Consider the following 17637-nt stretch of genomic DNA (forward strand, 5'->3'; position numbering starts at 1 on the left):
TTGGATCGAAGCGGGGAACAACAGTGAATATAACACACATTAAAAACTGATTAAAACATAGCATACATGATTAAAACATCCTAAAAACATCCACTAAGTAACAAATGAGTTAATGTAAGCCACACCGACACAACGGTGGCTATCAGCTTTGGCCGCCTACTCAACTGAAAAACATCCCTAGTCTCATGATATAAAATTACAACCTCATTTCATATGGAAAGTAACGGGTTAAAGTAAGCAACTTCTGAGCATGTGCTGACAGTGGCTGGTTACTGCCTTTGTCTGCCTCCTCAGATGAATGACAGCCACATAAGCACAAAAGGATGGATTGTGCTGGCACGATATTGGTTGGAAATACAGTTCATTATCAGTTGCAGCTGAATTAAGAATCTCAGTGCAAGATAGCTTGGCTTCCAATGCATGCAGGTATTACAAGAGGGCTAAATTCACATCCCCAATCTACATGTATATGGAATGTATTCAGAATGTTGAACCTGGAGGTGCTGTTTTAGTGCTTTTCATCTAGTCCATGAGCATGGCATCATGAGAAAATGTCCATAGGTGATTTTATTGGGCAGCTGGAGAATATTAATTATTCTTTCAGGACATCCAATTCCTAAGAGTGCATATGTTTTCTCCTGCACAGGTCCTCCACTGCAGATGGTTGGAGCAAATCGGAGTCCAACTTACAGGGCGCCATTTAGGGAGTGCATAGGAGTGATCCCCCCTCCCCACACACTCTGCCTCCATGTTTCTGAACACAAGTAATTATTCTTCAGGAGCAACAATATCAGTGGTGCAGACAGAGCTGAACATTGAGGCCAAAGTCCCGGGCCCTGCAGACTAGCCCCCTCCCCAACTGACCACCCAAACGATAGGGGTGTCAGAAGAAAATTCTATTTTATACATGTAGTGCTGTACATGTGATTTGATTTTACAGTGCAAAACTGGACATACTCAGTGTGTGTATTAATCAGTGTTGCCAAATAGTTGTATTGCTGTTCTATCATATCAGAAATGCAGAAGCAGTTGTAAAACTGCTTTTTATATTGCATTTTGTATTTGTGTTTTTAGATTGATGGTTGTTTTTATGGTCTTCATGATTTAAATTTTTGGGAACTGCCCAGAGAGCTTCGGCTATTGGACTGTATAAAAATGTAATAAATAAATAAAAATAAATAAATAAATAAATAAAACATGGAATGGTGGTAGAGGGCGTGGGATGAGTAATGCTATTTGTGTGCTCCATTATTGAAGAAATACATGTGACCATCTAAAGGTGGTGGTGGTGGGGGACAGGATAAGATTGTCTAGGGTCCAAAATTACTTAGCTCTGCCACTTACTGATTGTACATGCTAAAGGCAGTATCCAATGGGGCACTGATGCATCTGCTGATACCCTTCCACTACTGGTGAGTTTTCCGAAACTGATGAGTCCCATCATTATGCAAGTAGGAGCCACTGCGTGCACAATGGAGATTTAGTGCTTCCTTGAGCAAGTCCCAAAATGAGCAGAAATGCTCATTTCTGGATCAGGACAAATCAGTGCAGCTCCCTTGTACCCCAGGAAGTACTAAATTGCCATTGTGCAAGTAGTGGGTGCTGCTTGCGCAACAGAATCGGCAGGGTGCAAAGGAATTGGCAGACATGTAAGTGCCCACATTGGATAGTGCCAAAGCTGTAATCCTATATCCACTTACCTGAAAGTAAGCGCTATAGAACACAATGGGACTTCCTTCTGAGTAGACCTATCTGGGGTTGCATTTAAGTGACTAGTAAACAATTTGGCCCATGTACTAGGTGCACGTCCTTGAATAGATAGATAGATAGATAGATAGATAGATAGAGAAATATACCTGTGTTAACAGCATTTCTATAATTATAAGAGATGTTAAACATATATGCTCTGAAAATGCTCTGAAAATTCTCCTTCTGGAAGGATATATATAATATATATATATATATGGTGTGTGTGCTCTGGTCTGCAAAAATGAGGGTCCATCGGATGTCCAATCTCATGGAGTGAATATTGGACAATTTTGGTGCTATATAAATTAATAATAATAATAATAATAATAATAATAATAATAATAATAATATTTTAAAACTGGCAGATCCCCACGGTACGGAGTGAAGGTCTTTCGGAGCTCCAAAGGTATCTAAAGTATCCAAAGATTTTTTAGGCCTCATGAGGAGTTGTTTTAATTTGATGGACTAACTGAACACTTTTCCATATTAGGAAGATGCTAACGAAGGTGGGAGGGGTAGTTTTGAGATTGACATCTGTGGCTAACCAATAGCCACAGCATCCTCCCTATCATCCCCCCTCCAATCACAGTGCTTAGGGGGAGGGATTGTAAATGATATAACTCATTTCCCCCCGCCCTGGAACTCATTTGTTTTCTAGTTCATGGAGTGGTAGGAAGGAAGCAGAAGAGAAAGAGAATCATTGAGAGACAGCTCCTGCTTGCTTTGCTGTTTGCAGTCTCTCTGTTTCTTTCTGCTTTTCTTTGGTTCTTGTATGTGATAGTTCTTCTTGTTCTCTCTATTCCAAGTTCCACTCCCCATATTTATTTATTTATTTATTACATTTCTATACCGCCCAATAGCCGGAGCTCTCTGGGCAGTTCACAAAAATTAAAAACATTCAAAGTATAAAACAACAGTATAAAACCATAATATAAAATACAATATAAAAGCTCAACCAGATAAAAACAGCAGCAAAGCAAAATTACAAATTTAAAACCATGTTATTTAAAATTTATAGATTGTTAAAATGTTGGGAGAATAAAAAGGTCTTCACCTGGCATCTAAAAGCATATAATGTAGGCATATGCACTTCATCTTCTCTCAAGAGAGCTTGCAAAACTTTGAGAATCTAGAACCTTCGAGAAAAATTGAAGTCCATGTGTGTCGACTTGGTACCATATGCCATATGTTGAAATTATGGGAGCTGTGTCCAAACTAGAATGAAACTACAATCAATTTTCTTCACTTCTTGAAAAATTGATGTTGGCTGAAAGGAAGGATTTAGAAAAAATGGCTCACATTATGAAAATAATAAGAACCATTCCATGTAAATGAGTTGTCCCAGGAAGTGATGATGACTGCTGCCAAGCAATGTAGATCCATACAGTCTCACAAGCCAATCTTAGGATACAGAAAAGAATCATGTGCCAAAGGCTGATCTGTGTACCACAAGTATGGATGCAACTTGGCTGGGCATAAAGTCAAGAGAAGAAGGGGCAGCAAGAGAAAAGTTTGCTATTTCTAGTACTAGTATCTCCTGTTTTGAAGACAGGAGTCAAGTTTATATGCTTAGAATATATGGTTGTTCTTGTCTGACCTCTCATAGGGAGAGCACACACACACATTTCACCCCTTTAGAGCAAATAGTCAGGGAACGCAGCAGATATCTGTTTTTATAAAATGAAGATGCACAACTGTGCATCAGCAAAGTAAAGGATAAATGGTCCTGCACAGTTTTGGATGTGTGTGCATGTGTAGGGGGGAGGGGAATGGTTTGAGTGGGACATTTAAAAAAACAAATCCTAAAAGTCAAGGGATCTGCTTCCAACTTGGCATGGCTAAATCCCTACTTAAGAGCTACCAGGGTGCCAAGTTTCATCTCTTTATCTTTAAAATTGACTGAGCTGTAAGCATTTTGGTTTCCCATAGGCTATAATAGGGTGGTGATCTGAAAACTGAATAGTTCTCCAATGGGTAATGTGACAGGGTGGAGAATTGCCTCATCAGAATGCCACTCCGATTTCAGGAGCAGAGCAGACCTGCTCCACACACCCCTACTATATATCTATATAGATATATCTCCAAGAGCTGGCTTTTGAATTTTGCGATAATCTCCCCCCAACACTATAATCTGAAATGTGAAGAGGCAGCAAAGGAAGCAATCATATATAGAGTTAGACCATTGGTCCATCTTACTGGGAAAGATCCTTGCCTGCTACCCTGGAGAGCTGCCAATGTTGCTTGCAGGATAGCAGAAAGGAATCGTTTCCAACACAAACTGGAGATGCTGGGCATTGAACCGAGCATCGCCATACAGAGCAGGTGTTCTACCACTATGCTACAGCCTCTGCAGAAATGTTATTAGCCCTGGATTTCACACTATGTGCTGATCCTTGGTTTGTTGAAGGCTGGCTTTCCCTGCAATTTTGATTTAGCACTACTGCATACAATGGACAACTCTGTCCAGCCATTTGCTTCCTGAATTTGGCACCATTCTTGATTATTCTCACGTCAAGGAAGCCAGCCGAGTTCTTATTTAGCTTTATATCGTAGCTTGTCGACCCACTTAACGATTTAGGAAAAGACAGCCAACCATCTTTTAAACCCACTCCTATATGTTTACTTTTGCTGGATGTCTCTTCATGTCCCTAGGATTTACTGCCATGGCACTGGATTTACTGTATAGCAATAACAAGTGCTGCTAACTTGCTTGGGCAGGAAAATGATTGAGAACCAAGTTCAAAAGCATCCACCAATAAGCCAAAGGCAACCCTGTCGGCTTACGTTTTCAGCATAAACTCTATCACAGTTCAGAGGTTGAAATGGATTATTCTCCTCCTGTTTAGAATGCCTGGTTTTGCCACAGATGGCTTCTCCATGTCCAAATCATGATCTTCTGTGTCAGTAAAGTAGAAGCTCTGTCACAGTGGATTACTTTGCCTGTGATATGTATTCACTGACAACATCACAACCTTTTGATTTACATTGACTGGACCTAAAATAAATAAGGGGAATATTCCCTGAGGCATCTAATCAATAGCATCTGTTGCAATTCTGGTATTTCCTCTGCCCTGTTTCTACCATTACTGTCTCTGTTGAAGCTGTATTTTTATAAATGTTTCCAGGACCATATTTTGGGATAAGCTCACAAGGCTGTTGCACAGATATTAACATCTCAAATATCCAAGGGGAGAAGTGTATTGCTATTGTTCCAGTACTTTATTGATTAGAATTAATAGCACAACCAAAGGGAAAATTCATTTCTTATTCAGTTTTATTTTGTTTTATTTTGTTTTATTGCATCTTCTGTTGTACAGTACAACAGAGAGAAGAAACATCTGCTGGTTGTGCTAAAGTGATTATTTGCTGCATTATCAAATGATTTCTTTGCAAAATTACCATGCGGTGTTCAAATCATGTTTTCTAAAGTGTATTAGAAACATACAACTTCCCTGATTAGAAAAAAAGTTAGGTAATAGGTTCACAAGAATGTCAAGCAACAGCATGTACAATAACAGCAAAGCATATATATATATGATTAGTTGTCATTTTTTCTTCTGATAAGCACTTAATCAACTTCCATGCTATTTCCTTTGCTATAAAAGCATATCCAATGGTATCCCCCCAGCTCTCTGGACAGAGGGGTGTTTTTTTGAGGGGGAGGGCTGAAAGGGGAGGCAGGGAAGAGAAAAATGGGATGCATAAGGTGCCTTCCACAACTATCCAAAGACTTTGACTTTGCACTAAACAAACAACTTATTTTAGCATGAGTAGAGATGAAATAAGCTGGGATAAGCCACAGATGAATATCACTTGATAGCCATACCATGTCTTAACTTGCTTTCTACTTGTAGCATGCTCTGATGATCATGACAATGTGGGTACATTAGGGGAGGTGGTTTGTTGACGCTTCTTGGGATGTAGTGGTTAGAGTGTTGGCCTAGGACTCAGAAGACCTGGATTTTATTCCCCACTTGGCCATGAAGCTTGCTTGGGGCCAATCACTGACTTTCAGTCTAATCTACCTCACGGGATTGTTGTGAGGATAAAATGAAGAAGAGGATCGTGTATGCTGCCTTAGGCTCTCTGGAGGAAATGTGTGATTTCAATGTCACAAACAAATAAGCATTTCTTTAACATTTCACACTGTATAACATGCTTCACAGACATGTGATGTTCCAATTTTACCTCAACATGGTGTGCAGAGACTCTTTGTTGACTCTAAAGGGCATATTAATTTACTTGATAAAGGTCTTCTGACTGTGTCTAGCCTTCCGAGCCTTTAAAAAGGCTGAACATTTGACACTTGTCCTTGTTGGTAATTTATAAGAGACAAAAGTATATTTCCCCCTCCAAATTTGGTTGGATGATGAATGATTGGTTGCCAATTGGGCACTTCTAATGTGGAATGTTAACTTTAGTTGAATGATAACTTCAGTTGCATAGATTCCATGTGTCTCTTCCAGAGAAGAGACAATTATGGGACTTAGGTCCACCACTCTGCCACTAACAGCCGACAATAGTAGTGAAGCTGAAACTAGCCACAGCGTATGGTACTATACTATATGCTTATTTCCCGGCTTCTCATAGGCCTATGAACTCAGAGGTTTATGAGTATACAATGCAGAGCAAGAGACACATCACTCCTCCCACTCTGCGTTTTAGCCAGATGGGCAATTTTGCCCATCTAGCAGAGGCTTCAGGGAGGGGGAAGAAAGAAAGGAGGCTGGGGATAGCTGGGAATAACTCGTATTCCCATGTCCCCAGTCTTCTCCCCTCACTGCCCCCAGGAAAGGTCCTTTTCATATCCTACAAGCTCGCATTTGAGAGCTCATAACAGGAGCCAATGCAGTTCTCTCCATGTTGCTGAGAGGAGGCAGGGAGGAGGAGGAGAGTGTGATTTCCTGTCTCTGATCTTGAAGCCCTGTCTCTTAGTTAGGATCCAGGAAACCGCAATATCCTATGTTCTCCCTCCCACCGCCCCTGCCCAGACGCTGTCTAGGCAACATAGAATCACTCCCTAAATCACATGTCTATTGAGAGTGTGGGCCTTAACAGCTATCATTCCCCAGCCTTTTGGAGCTTGAGTGCACATGGAAAGCCCTAAACATAACATGTTAAATTGAAAGAGCTTTTCTTATATAGGCATAGAGGTGGAGAAGAGGAAGGGTGTAGTGTAATGTGCACTTGTGTGTAATGTAGAAGCAATTCCAACAATGTAAAAGGGATGAAATCTCAAATGTGGGGTGGATGGATAATATTAGTGGCCAAGAAAATGAGCAACAGAGTTTTAATAATGTGCAAATGATGACCAAGGAACAACTTCCTATAAGGACTGAGGCAGGGGACCAATGTTTGCCATTCAGGCAACAAATCAGAGAGGTTAAATAAGACATAAAGAGGTTCTGAAGAAGATGTTGTGCATGTTATTATCTGTACATTGCAAGATGCCTTTGTGATAGCCTTTGCATGTAACTATTAATCTCAGACATGAAAAGAAAAGGCTATACTTAAACCCCTGTGGAGATTTAGCAGATGAAGCAAAAGGGACAGGAAAGGTAAAAAAAAAAAAATAACAAGCGAGAATTATAGTGACTTCTGAGGGGAAAAGCAGGCGCTACACTTAAAACATTACCTGCATCTCTCAAGCCACAATGTTTATTTAATGAGGCTCAAAGCTATTTGCATGATTAATGTCCATCATTTATATTTCTTTTACATCATTATGCTATCCTGAGAGATCAACAATATCCTTTGACAAAAATAGGGCCTCCACCAACCTGAATTCATTTTTAATTTAACAATTATTTAACAGGTGTCATTTTAAATGAGACTGAAAATCTCTCTTTTAAAAAGGAAAAGAAGGAAAAGAAAAGGCATCTTATTTTATATTACTGCTGGTAGAGAGAAGAGAAGGTTCACAAATATCCGAAATATTGAAAAAATAATTTATTGGCAAAGTTGATGTGCTTCTTTTCTTTCTTTTTTTAATTAGGAACTCTTTAACTAAGCAACCACTGACTCTAGTCATGAAGCATTGACACCGCCCATCCACCCAGACAAAAGCAGAGCCTTTAAGGATATGTTCTTCACCATAATTCTTTGTGGCTATGGTACATACACTACGATACAAAAGGTGAGATTACACCTGTAATCCTGGATATATTTTCTAGGTAAAGTCCCATTGAACTCACTAAGACTTACAACTTTCTTCTTAGGCATGCAGGGGATCAAGCTACTTTGAGTTCACAGCTGCACTTATATGCAGCTGATCCCCAGTGTCATTTTGGGTATAAAGTATCTTTTCTTGAATTAAGTGTCAGTTTCATAGCTTGCTTAGTGTGGAGGATGTAAAAGGGATCTGAATACAGATGCAAACAGGAAGCTGAACTAGATAGGATAAGATTCTGCGCTACCTTTGGATGATACCAGGAGGTAGGGGTATGTGAACTGGGTCTTCTCCATCTTGAAATTTAAGCTGAAGCTCCGTAGAGGCATTTCTCCACCTCAATTTGCAGAGTGGGTCCCTCTCTCTGCTCTGCCAGATAGTTCGATGGAAACCCGTTCCGTTTTTGGGTAACCGGTACATTTTCATCAATGGAAATTAACAGAAATGCTCACAGCTGCCTCAGTTTTAAAGATAAACACATGAAAATTGGGACCATGACAACTTTTAAACAGAGCTTTAGGCATCCCAATTTTGGAGCAGATGCTTGCATGCAGTGATTCACAGGGAGTTTTTAAAGTCCAGACTCAAATGTCCTCTCTCAGGCACCTCTGCTGCCTTGATCTATATGGTGAGGGAGAGGGAAATGAAGCAGCAGGAAAGTACTCAGTGCAATAATAAATAAGTAAATATATTAATAAATGCCACAACTGCAGCACAAAGCTTGTGCAACCACAGAGAGGACAGGAGGCTTGCAGGACGAGGAGGAGGAGGCACCCCTCCTCCACTGTTGGTCGGGCACACTGGAATGAGTCAAGACAAGACAACAACAGCTTCCCCATAGGAGGCTAGGCTACATGGCTTGGAGGAGGAGGAGGAGGATAACAAAGAGGAGGAGCTCCCCCCCACCTGGAAGCCCAGCCAGCCAATAAGAGTAATAGTTATTTGGGGGGGGGGGAGTGCCTGCCTGACTCAGGTGTAGAAGATCTCATCTGATCTCATCTCTCTCTCTCTCTCTCTCTCTCTCTCTCTCTCTCTCTCTCTCTCTCTCTCTCTCTCTCCATTTCTACACCAGCCCAAAAATGCGGTCTGGTCATGGCCGAGTCCCTGTGCGTCCCTAATCGCAACCCACCATATAGCATAAATAAGCTGCATTGGACTGTGTTGATTGTGCAAACCAGCCCTTTCTCAGATTCATAGCTCAGGAGTTTAATTGAAGAATCTAAGATGTTGACATTTATGTAGCATTGCAATCCTGGATGATGTGAAAAGCCCTTCAACAAACCAAACTAAATGGTTAGGGGGCAGAGGTGTATAATATAATGGATGTTGCAGCAATGGGCAGCACTCTTTTCAGTGACGAGAGTAGTAGTTAATGGAGTAGGTCAGGCAAAGGTCAGGCTTCCCTAAGGATTTAAAATTCAAAGAGAGGGGGGTGGCGGAAAGGCATGTCTTCTGTGTAAACAACATGGCAGTCAGTTATAGCAATTACCCTGGACTCTTCCTGTCTGACAATATTAAAAACTGCTAAATTTTCCTATACAGCTTTGGCAACTATATATTCTTGGCATGTTTTCCTACACTCCTTGATTAGCAAGGTGCTATTTTGTAAAAGCAAGATTTCTTCCCAATGTATATTTGTGACTAGTCAATCAATCCAATCATTGTATCTCAGAAAAATATTTTTTCAAATAATTCTTCAAGCGAAATAAATCAAGGCGTTGAAATCAAAGTGGATTTTCTGATGTATAAATAGTTTTTCATGCATCCTACATTAGTGGTACCATTGTTTACCACAATTTCTAGGCAGCACCAAGATTGATATCTCTAAACATTTGACTGTAATGTAAGAATTATGGAATATTATGCCTATTAAGGCTGTCACATGAAATTTCTAGTATGATGTTTTAGTGGTCTGTGGGGAAGACTTAGAAGTTCATTGCTATAGTAACTTTTAAAATACATTACACACATGAAATGCATTGATTAAATAATGGCTAGCGAAGGAATGCTATGACATAAGTTTAAACCCATCTTTTCAAAATTACTTTGTTAAACCTGCAGTAATTACATGTTCTGACTTGTTAAATGCAAGCGTCTCCATCAGCTTGTAAGAAAGTAGCCTGGATTGGGTTTGCTTTTTAAATCATGCAAACTGCCCACCTCTATCATTTCAACATAAAGTGGTACAGTCCAGGAATTTTTTTAGCATGTTGTTGTTGTTGTTGTTGTTGTTGTTTATAGCCAATTCTTCCACCAAATGTACCCAGTCTGATGTACAACATAAACACAAAACTGTATAATGTGTTGTTTGTCTGAAACACTTCTAAAATGGACTTGGCATATTAAGATGTATAATTTATGAAGTGAATTATGGTAGCTTTAAAGGGCTATTTCCATAGTTTGCTACTGTAGATCTATGAAAATTATAGAGCCCCCATCTTACTTTTAAATGGCAAACTCCCAGTTGGCCTTGCGCCCGGCAAAGGCTGACCCATTTTTTTTGGGGGGGGGACCTTGCTTCAAATTTGGTTTCAAAGTGAGGCAGCCTAGTCCCAAAGCATCCTGAGTCAAATTGGGACCATTTTGGAGGCTCTGAACTGGCCTCTGAGGTGAATCGATGGGGCTGTGCACAGCCCTACCTTCCTACACAAATTTCAGCAATAGATCTTAGATATTATGAAGAAGCAACACTGGATCTACGAACTACTGTCTGCTGCTACTTTTCTATTTCAATAATGATTCAAAAGAAAAGTGTTTGAAACAAGAGTGACATAGGCACATTAACTAGTACATTCAATTTGGATGCAATCCAATTATGAATCAGGATATCATATTCTTATGAAAATTATTAATTTGAGCTTTATTATCACAGGTTCATCCACAGAGCCAATTATTCTTTTAAAAAATTCTAAAAACTTTTTTAAAATCTAGAATAGAAAAGTATCTTGAGAAAAAGGAAGAATGAGACTGGGACTGCACTTAATTTAAATGAATTTCAAGCAATTCCAATTAGATTCTACGAGAGAGAGAGAGAGAGAGAGAGAGAGAGAGAGAGAGAGAGAGAGAGAGAGATTCAAAGCTAAATCATCATGCAGATTTTTTCCTACACACAATCAATCATGTCCTTTTCAAGAAAAAAAGTTCTTACTTGTTTTTGCATTGAAAATAAGCAATATTTCCTCCTCAAAAGGAGGAACATTAAAAACAGGAACAAAAAAACCCCCACCTACTGATCGGCCAAATAGTTTGTGGTTTCAGTGCAAGGAAAGAATAATTTTATTGACTTTGCAATATTTGAAAGATTGTATTGATCTAACAAATTGTTTTGTTTTCAGCAAGTTGTTATTTTCTTTATTCTTGAAACCCTTCTACCTATTACTGATCCTCTAAATAAGTTTCCTTTTCATGAGAACTATTAGCTTCAGGTCCAGTGAAAAGGGGGGGAAATAGTGATGGAAGTTCATTAACATCCTAAGTGTTCAATCTTGTCCTCATTGAAATTGGCTGCAGAACTGTATTATTGTAAATTATATCTGCTCCCCAGTTTTCATCTATAGATCCGTCTTTTATCTGCTGCTGACCAACTGCAATTTGAAGCTCTACTGAGCATATTGACAGAGGCAGAATTAAACAGATTTCCCAGAAGTTAAGAAAAGGCACTGTGAAAGATCGATTTTTTCCCTTTGTTTCCTGTCCTACAGAGCTACTGGCAGGCAAAATCCTAATACCCACTATAACAGGGCAAGCCTTCTGAATCTGATTTAGCATCTACATTGTAGATACAGCAGTAGGATTCTTCACGGATCCTAGAGAGTAAAGTTATGAATTTAGTTCAATGCCAAGTTACAAATCTAAACTTGGGTTGTTGTGAGATACAGCATTCTCTTCATTGTCCAGGTTGCAGAGGATGGTGACATAACAATTCAATACAGCATGCTGAAAAGGATGTATATCTCCATTCCAGATGCAGAGCAAAGATTTCAGAGGTGATCTGTAGATAGAATGTAAGAATTTGGGTGAGGATGGTGAACTAAACTGTAGGCTGCTGAATCATCATCATCATCATCATCATCATCATCATCATCATTTTTTTTTTTTACCCGCCTCTCCATTACGATCGAGGCAGGGAACAGCAGTAAGTATAAAATATATAAAATACTGATTGAAAACATAGTATACATTGTTAAAACATCATTTTAAAAAATCCTAAAAGCATCCTAAAATTCCACTGGATAGGCCTGCCAGAAGAGATTGGTCTTTATGGCTTTCTTAAATGCTAAAGGACTGTTTAGTTGATGAATCATGAAGGGCATGGCTCTCTACCTTCTCTAGTTGACATTTCAAGCTCTAATGGTGTATTTTCACAGAGCAGGAATACATCCATGTTTGAACTTAACATTGGCATCTGGTATGTACTGGATGGTTCATTCTGTCATCAGTTATGAGGATTTGTGCCAGCTTTCCCCAATTTGGTGCCCTCCAGATGTTTGGGACTGCAATGTCCAGCATTCCTGACCATTGGCCAAACTGCCTGGGGATGATGGGAATTAATGTCTGAAACATCTGGAGGGTGCAAGGTTGGGGAAGGCTAGTTTAGACAATGGCCATGATCAGTGGGCCAAAATAAGAAAATATCCAGAAAACTAGTTCACAGTGTAGGACAGGAATCCAGACAAGTAGGCACTAAAAACAATGAAAAAACATGCTCAAGCACACTAAGGCAACTGAGGAAAAAGCACACTGAGGTCTGTGATAGAGTGATAGCAAATATTTCATGGATTGAAGAATGTCCAAGGCCAGAAAATGTTAAGTGTGCTTCCAACCAATTACAAGTCTAGGCTAAAAGCCAACCTGGGGAAGGTCAATTGTCAGATAAAGCCCTGAAATTTAAGGTGGTACCTTGCCCTTCTTGATCTCTGACCTGAGCTGACACAGGAGTAGTTCCTTTCCACCTATGGACTCAGAATCCAGTTAATGATGGTACCACTTGGAAAGTAAATGGATAAAAAAATGATTTCACTTAGAATAATTATGTCTCTTAGTAGTTACATGGTAAGTTGTTGTTTATTCGTTCAGTCGTTTCCGACTCTTCGTGACTTCATGGACCAGCCCACGCCAGAGCTTTCTGTCAGCCGTTGCCACCCCCAGCTCCCCCAAGGTCAAGTCTGTCACCTCCCGAATATCATCCATCCATCTTGCCCTTGGTCGGCCCCTCTTCCTTTTGCCTTCCACTATCCCTAGCATCAGCCTCTTCTCCAGGGTATCCTGTCTTCTCATTATGTGGCCAAAGTACTTCAGTTTTGCCTTTAATACCATTCCCTCAAGTGAGCAGTCTGGCTTTACTTTTTCATGGCAAGAATACTGGGGTGGGTTGCCATTACCTTCCCTAGGGATCGTATTTAGTCTGACCTCTCTACCATGACCTTCCCGTCTTGGGTGTCCCTTCACGGTTTAGCTCATGGCATCCTTGAGGTGCTCAAGCTCCAGCACCATGACAAGGTAACGATCTCCTTTGCTGGTAATACGGCTCTTGAAAGGACTACTATCTTGCTGGGCAAGGTTGAATGAATTGTAATTCATTTACAATCATTTTCACCAGTTTTAAAAAGCAATAACTGATGTCTGCAAACTAAGGATGCACACATCATGTTGAAAAGGGTCAAGCTTTTCTGAAGTATCCAGTTTGAGCATTCACAAAAGACTCAACGGTGCTCCTGAAATTGCCACCTCATCCGCAATCTTTCCCTTCCCCAGCTCCAAAGCTGAAGGGCTTATGTTTTGAATTATGGATGGCAAACAGTCCCAGGTAACTATCAGTCACAAATCCCCACTGAGAAAATGTTACTAAGGTCAGGTCTACAGCAAACAGGATATAACACTTTGAAAATGGTTTGAAAACTGTATGTGGAGTGTGTCCTGAGCGCAAACAGATGTCACTACTGTTATAAACCGTTTTAAAGCAGTAGTGTAGATCCTGCCTGAGACAAAGACTAATACACCAGAGGTACACAACTTCACTAATATTTCACTTCATTGGAAACCATATCATAGAACTACCCCCTTTACAACAATGCTTAACAACAATGCACATTCCTCCTGGTCACATTTCTCTTTTTCATCATGCAAGATAAACTCGCTGAGTTGACAGGCTGTAAGTTCTGGCAATTGTTTGAGTACTAGGAAGTGCTTGGTGGTGGTTTCATGCTTTGTTTTGGGAGTGTTTCATGACAATGAGTTTATCAGCAGAATGGGGGGAAATAAATATCAAATACTTTGAAATTGTCATGTGCTTTATCTATGTAGTGTATGGAATTGTAAAAAGTATTTCATCTTCCTGGGTTTTTTCTTTCTTATTTCTGGGTTATTACTATCTTTTGGATGGAAAGGACTTCTGAAAGCAGATATTTTAGTTTGCACATTAAATTTAAATTAAATATGAAATACATTTAGCTATTTTCAATCATTTATTTGGAATTGTATTAAATTATTATTTTGTTTTAAAGAACTATTTCTATTAAATATATGTAAAACTTTCATAAAGAATATGCTGCATAAGATTTTACATAAATTTAATGCTTCATACAGTATTCATGAGTTCCATGACATATCACTGTCATAGGTTTGTCAATTGCCTATCTGTCTTACTAGAAAATGTGTTTTTTATGTCCAGAAGATGAATGGATCCTGTATTTTCTCAAATGTCTCTCATACTGAGTATCAAATATGTTTCATGATTCTTCCACTTTTGATTGACATAGTACAGTAAGCATAGTACAACATTTTGAGGCTGTGGCAATTTGAAAATCTGTCCTGTGCATCACCACAATATGGCTGCCGTGGGAGGCACGGCAAATGACAAATAACCTTTCCTAAATATTGGGTACAAAGCAAAGGTGGGGTCTGAGCCCCAAGACACTGAACAATTTCTTTGAACCTACAGTTTTCAGCACCAATAGAAACCTATTTCATAGAAATCCCAGCTACCAGTAAGAAAACGTGTTCATTTAAAAAAGCAAAAAAGAAAGAAAGTAGGAATGATAAGACACTTGGTGATGCAAATGTATATGTATAGGTGCAAATTCAGGAATAATAATTATAATTTAAATACAACACATCTAACCATGTCGAAAAGACTGACAAGGAAAACTGAGGCCTTTGCTAGACCTACCTGAAAGTCCAGTCGGGAGGAGGGGCGAGCCCGCGCTGCAGCTAGTGCGGGCTGTCGCTCTAATCCACATGTCATATGCAACGGGCTAAAGGAAAGCCCCGTCGTGTCCACCATTTTTTTATTTTTAAAGGGCCGGATGCACAGGAGTGCCAAAGGTAAGTGGTTTTTTGTGTGTGTTTTTAAAAAGGTTTCCCTGCTCCCCCCTGGCCCCGATCTTCCCCCCCTGGCTGCGATCTCTTCCCCTGCCCCATGCACGGCTTCTCCCAGCTACATGTGAGTAAGCCGCGTAGCCAGGAAAAGCCACAGAACAGGCTAGACCTTCCACAGTCCCAGGCTCAGCCCGGGACTGCGGAAATACCGGGCTACAAGTGGAGCCCATTACCCTGGGGCAAGGGAGGGTTGACCCCTGCCTAAACCCGGGATCCCCTGTGTGTCATCTGGATGCACAGGGGCAATCCCGGGTATCAGCCCGGGCTAACCCCTTGTCTAGCAAAGCCCTGAGTGTGCCATCTGAAGAACTGTTTCCTTTTATCTTGCCTGAATCTCCCACCAATCAGCTTCATGGGATGAGCCCAGGTTCTGGTATTATGGGAGAGGGAGAAAAATGTCTCCCTATCCACATTCTCCATACCATGCATAATTTTGTACACCTCTATCAGGTCTCCCCTTAGCCTCTCTTTCTTGGTCAGTCACTGCCAGCTCAGATCCCATCAGGTTATACCTGAAGTTGGGTTGTTGTTGTTTTGTCCCAACGTGCATCACTTTACACTTGCTTACATTGAACTGCATCTGCCATTTGGATGCCCGCTCTCCCAGCTTGGAGAGATCATTTTGTTGCTCCCTTTTTCCAATTGTGCACAGCACCCCTGGTAGCAAGGAATCTTTCTCCTTAATTCCTGCTCAAGCCAGATATGTAAATTGGCATGGAAGGGGAAGTATCTCTTAGTAGGAAAGTGGCTTACAAAGATTTACTCCCGCCACCACCAAATAAGAAAGGAACAGCTTAGAACAATATGCTGAATGAAACTGAGAAAGAAATATTTGTGTACTGCAGTATAAAGTGATTGATTTTCACTGTCAGTAGAATGTTTAGACCATCTGCTCATTGATTGTAGTCATTAATCATGGAGCTGGTCATAAAAACCAGTTATCTGCACATTCAATATATGACAATCTGCTTTAGTAGCAGAGGCTTTAATGTGGAGAAATCATAAAAACACTAGGAAGGGTCTGCACATAGATCCTGAATACAGCAACCATTTTTTGTCTTAGAATCAGAGTTGGACAGACCTTACAGACCATCTAGTCCAAGCCCCTGCTGAAAGCAGGAAATCCAGGACTAGCACCTCCCCAGAAGATGGCTATTCAGTTGTAAGATCTCCACCGAGGGGGATCTCACTTCTCTTCAATGTTACAGTCATAGCATGTCCCACCTCAGTCTTTTCTTCTCCAGGCTAAACTTATCCAGATCCTTCAAACTTTTCTCAAATGTCTTTTTTTCTACACCCCTGCCTGTAGTCAGTCCCCTCACCTGAACCCAATATAATTTGTCTATATCCTTTTTAAAATACTGTACCCATGACTAGACATAGTATTCCAGATATGACTGGACTGGTGCAAAAGAACTAGTACTTTTTAAGACTTGGGCCAGATCTACACCTCATATCATATTGTACAATGTACCATGTACATTGATGGTGCTATATAAATAATAATAATAATAATAATAATAATAATAATAATAATAATAATAATAATATGATCCCATAATGGTGACACTATAACCCTCTGGTGCATTTATACCTTGTAGTACACACAATGACATTCGTTCTGGTGTTTTGGATAATACAAAATAAAAAGCAGGAAATAACTGTAGAAAAGAAGTATATGGAACAGTTATCAGTGAACTTCAATACTGATACAAATACTAATGTAGATCCAGCCTTGGAAAATATAGCTCAACTAATGCAAGCTGAAGTTGCCTTAACTCCTTTTTGCAGCCACATCACACTCTTGGCTGATATTCAGCTTGTGATCAACCACAATCCTGAGAGCTTTTTCACATGTACTTCTGCCAAGCTATGTGGGTGGTTCCTCTGACTGGACAGTGGGTGTTCAACCTGTTCTGGATGGGGTTGCACTCCTCCTGAAGGAGAAGGTTCGTAGCTTGGGTGTTCTCCTAGCACCATCTCTGTCACTTGAGGCCTAGGTGTCCTCGGTGGCACGGAGTGCCTTCTACCAGCTTCAGCTGGTGGCCCAGCTATGCCCCTATCTGGACAGGGCTAACCTAGCTTCAGTTGCCTATGCTCTGGTAACCTCCAAATTAGATTACTGCAATGCCCTCTATGTGGGGCTGCCTTTGAAGATGGTTCGGAAGCTGCAGCTTGTGCAAAATACAGCGGCCAGATTGATAACTAGAACCAGGATAACTATAACCAAGCATATAAGACCGACTCTGGCCCACTTGCATTGGCTGCCTATATGCTTCTGAGCCCAATTCAAGGTGCTGGTTTTAATCTATAAAGCCTTATATGGCTTGGGACCACCATAC

The sequence above is a fragment of the Elgaria multicarinata genome, chromosome 9 (genome assembly GCF_023053635.1).
Source record: "Elgaria multicarinata webbii isolate HBS135686 ecotype San Diego chromosome 9, rElgMul1.1.pri, whole genome shotgun sequence".
NCBI lineage: Eukaryota > Metazoa > Chordata > Lepidosauria > Squamata > Anguidae > Elgaria > Elgaria multicarinata.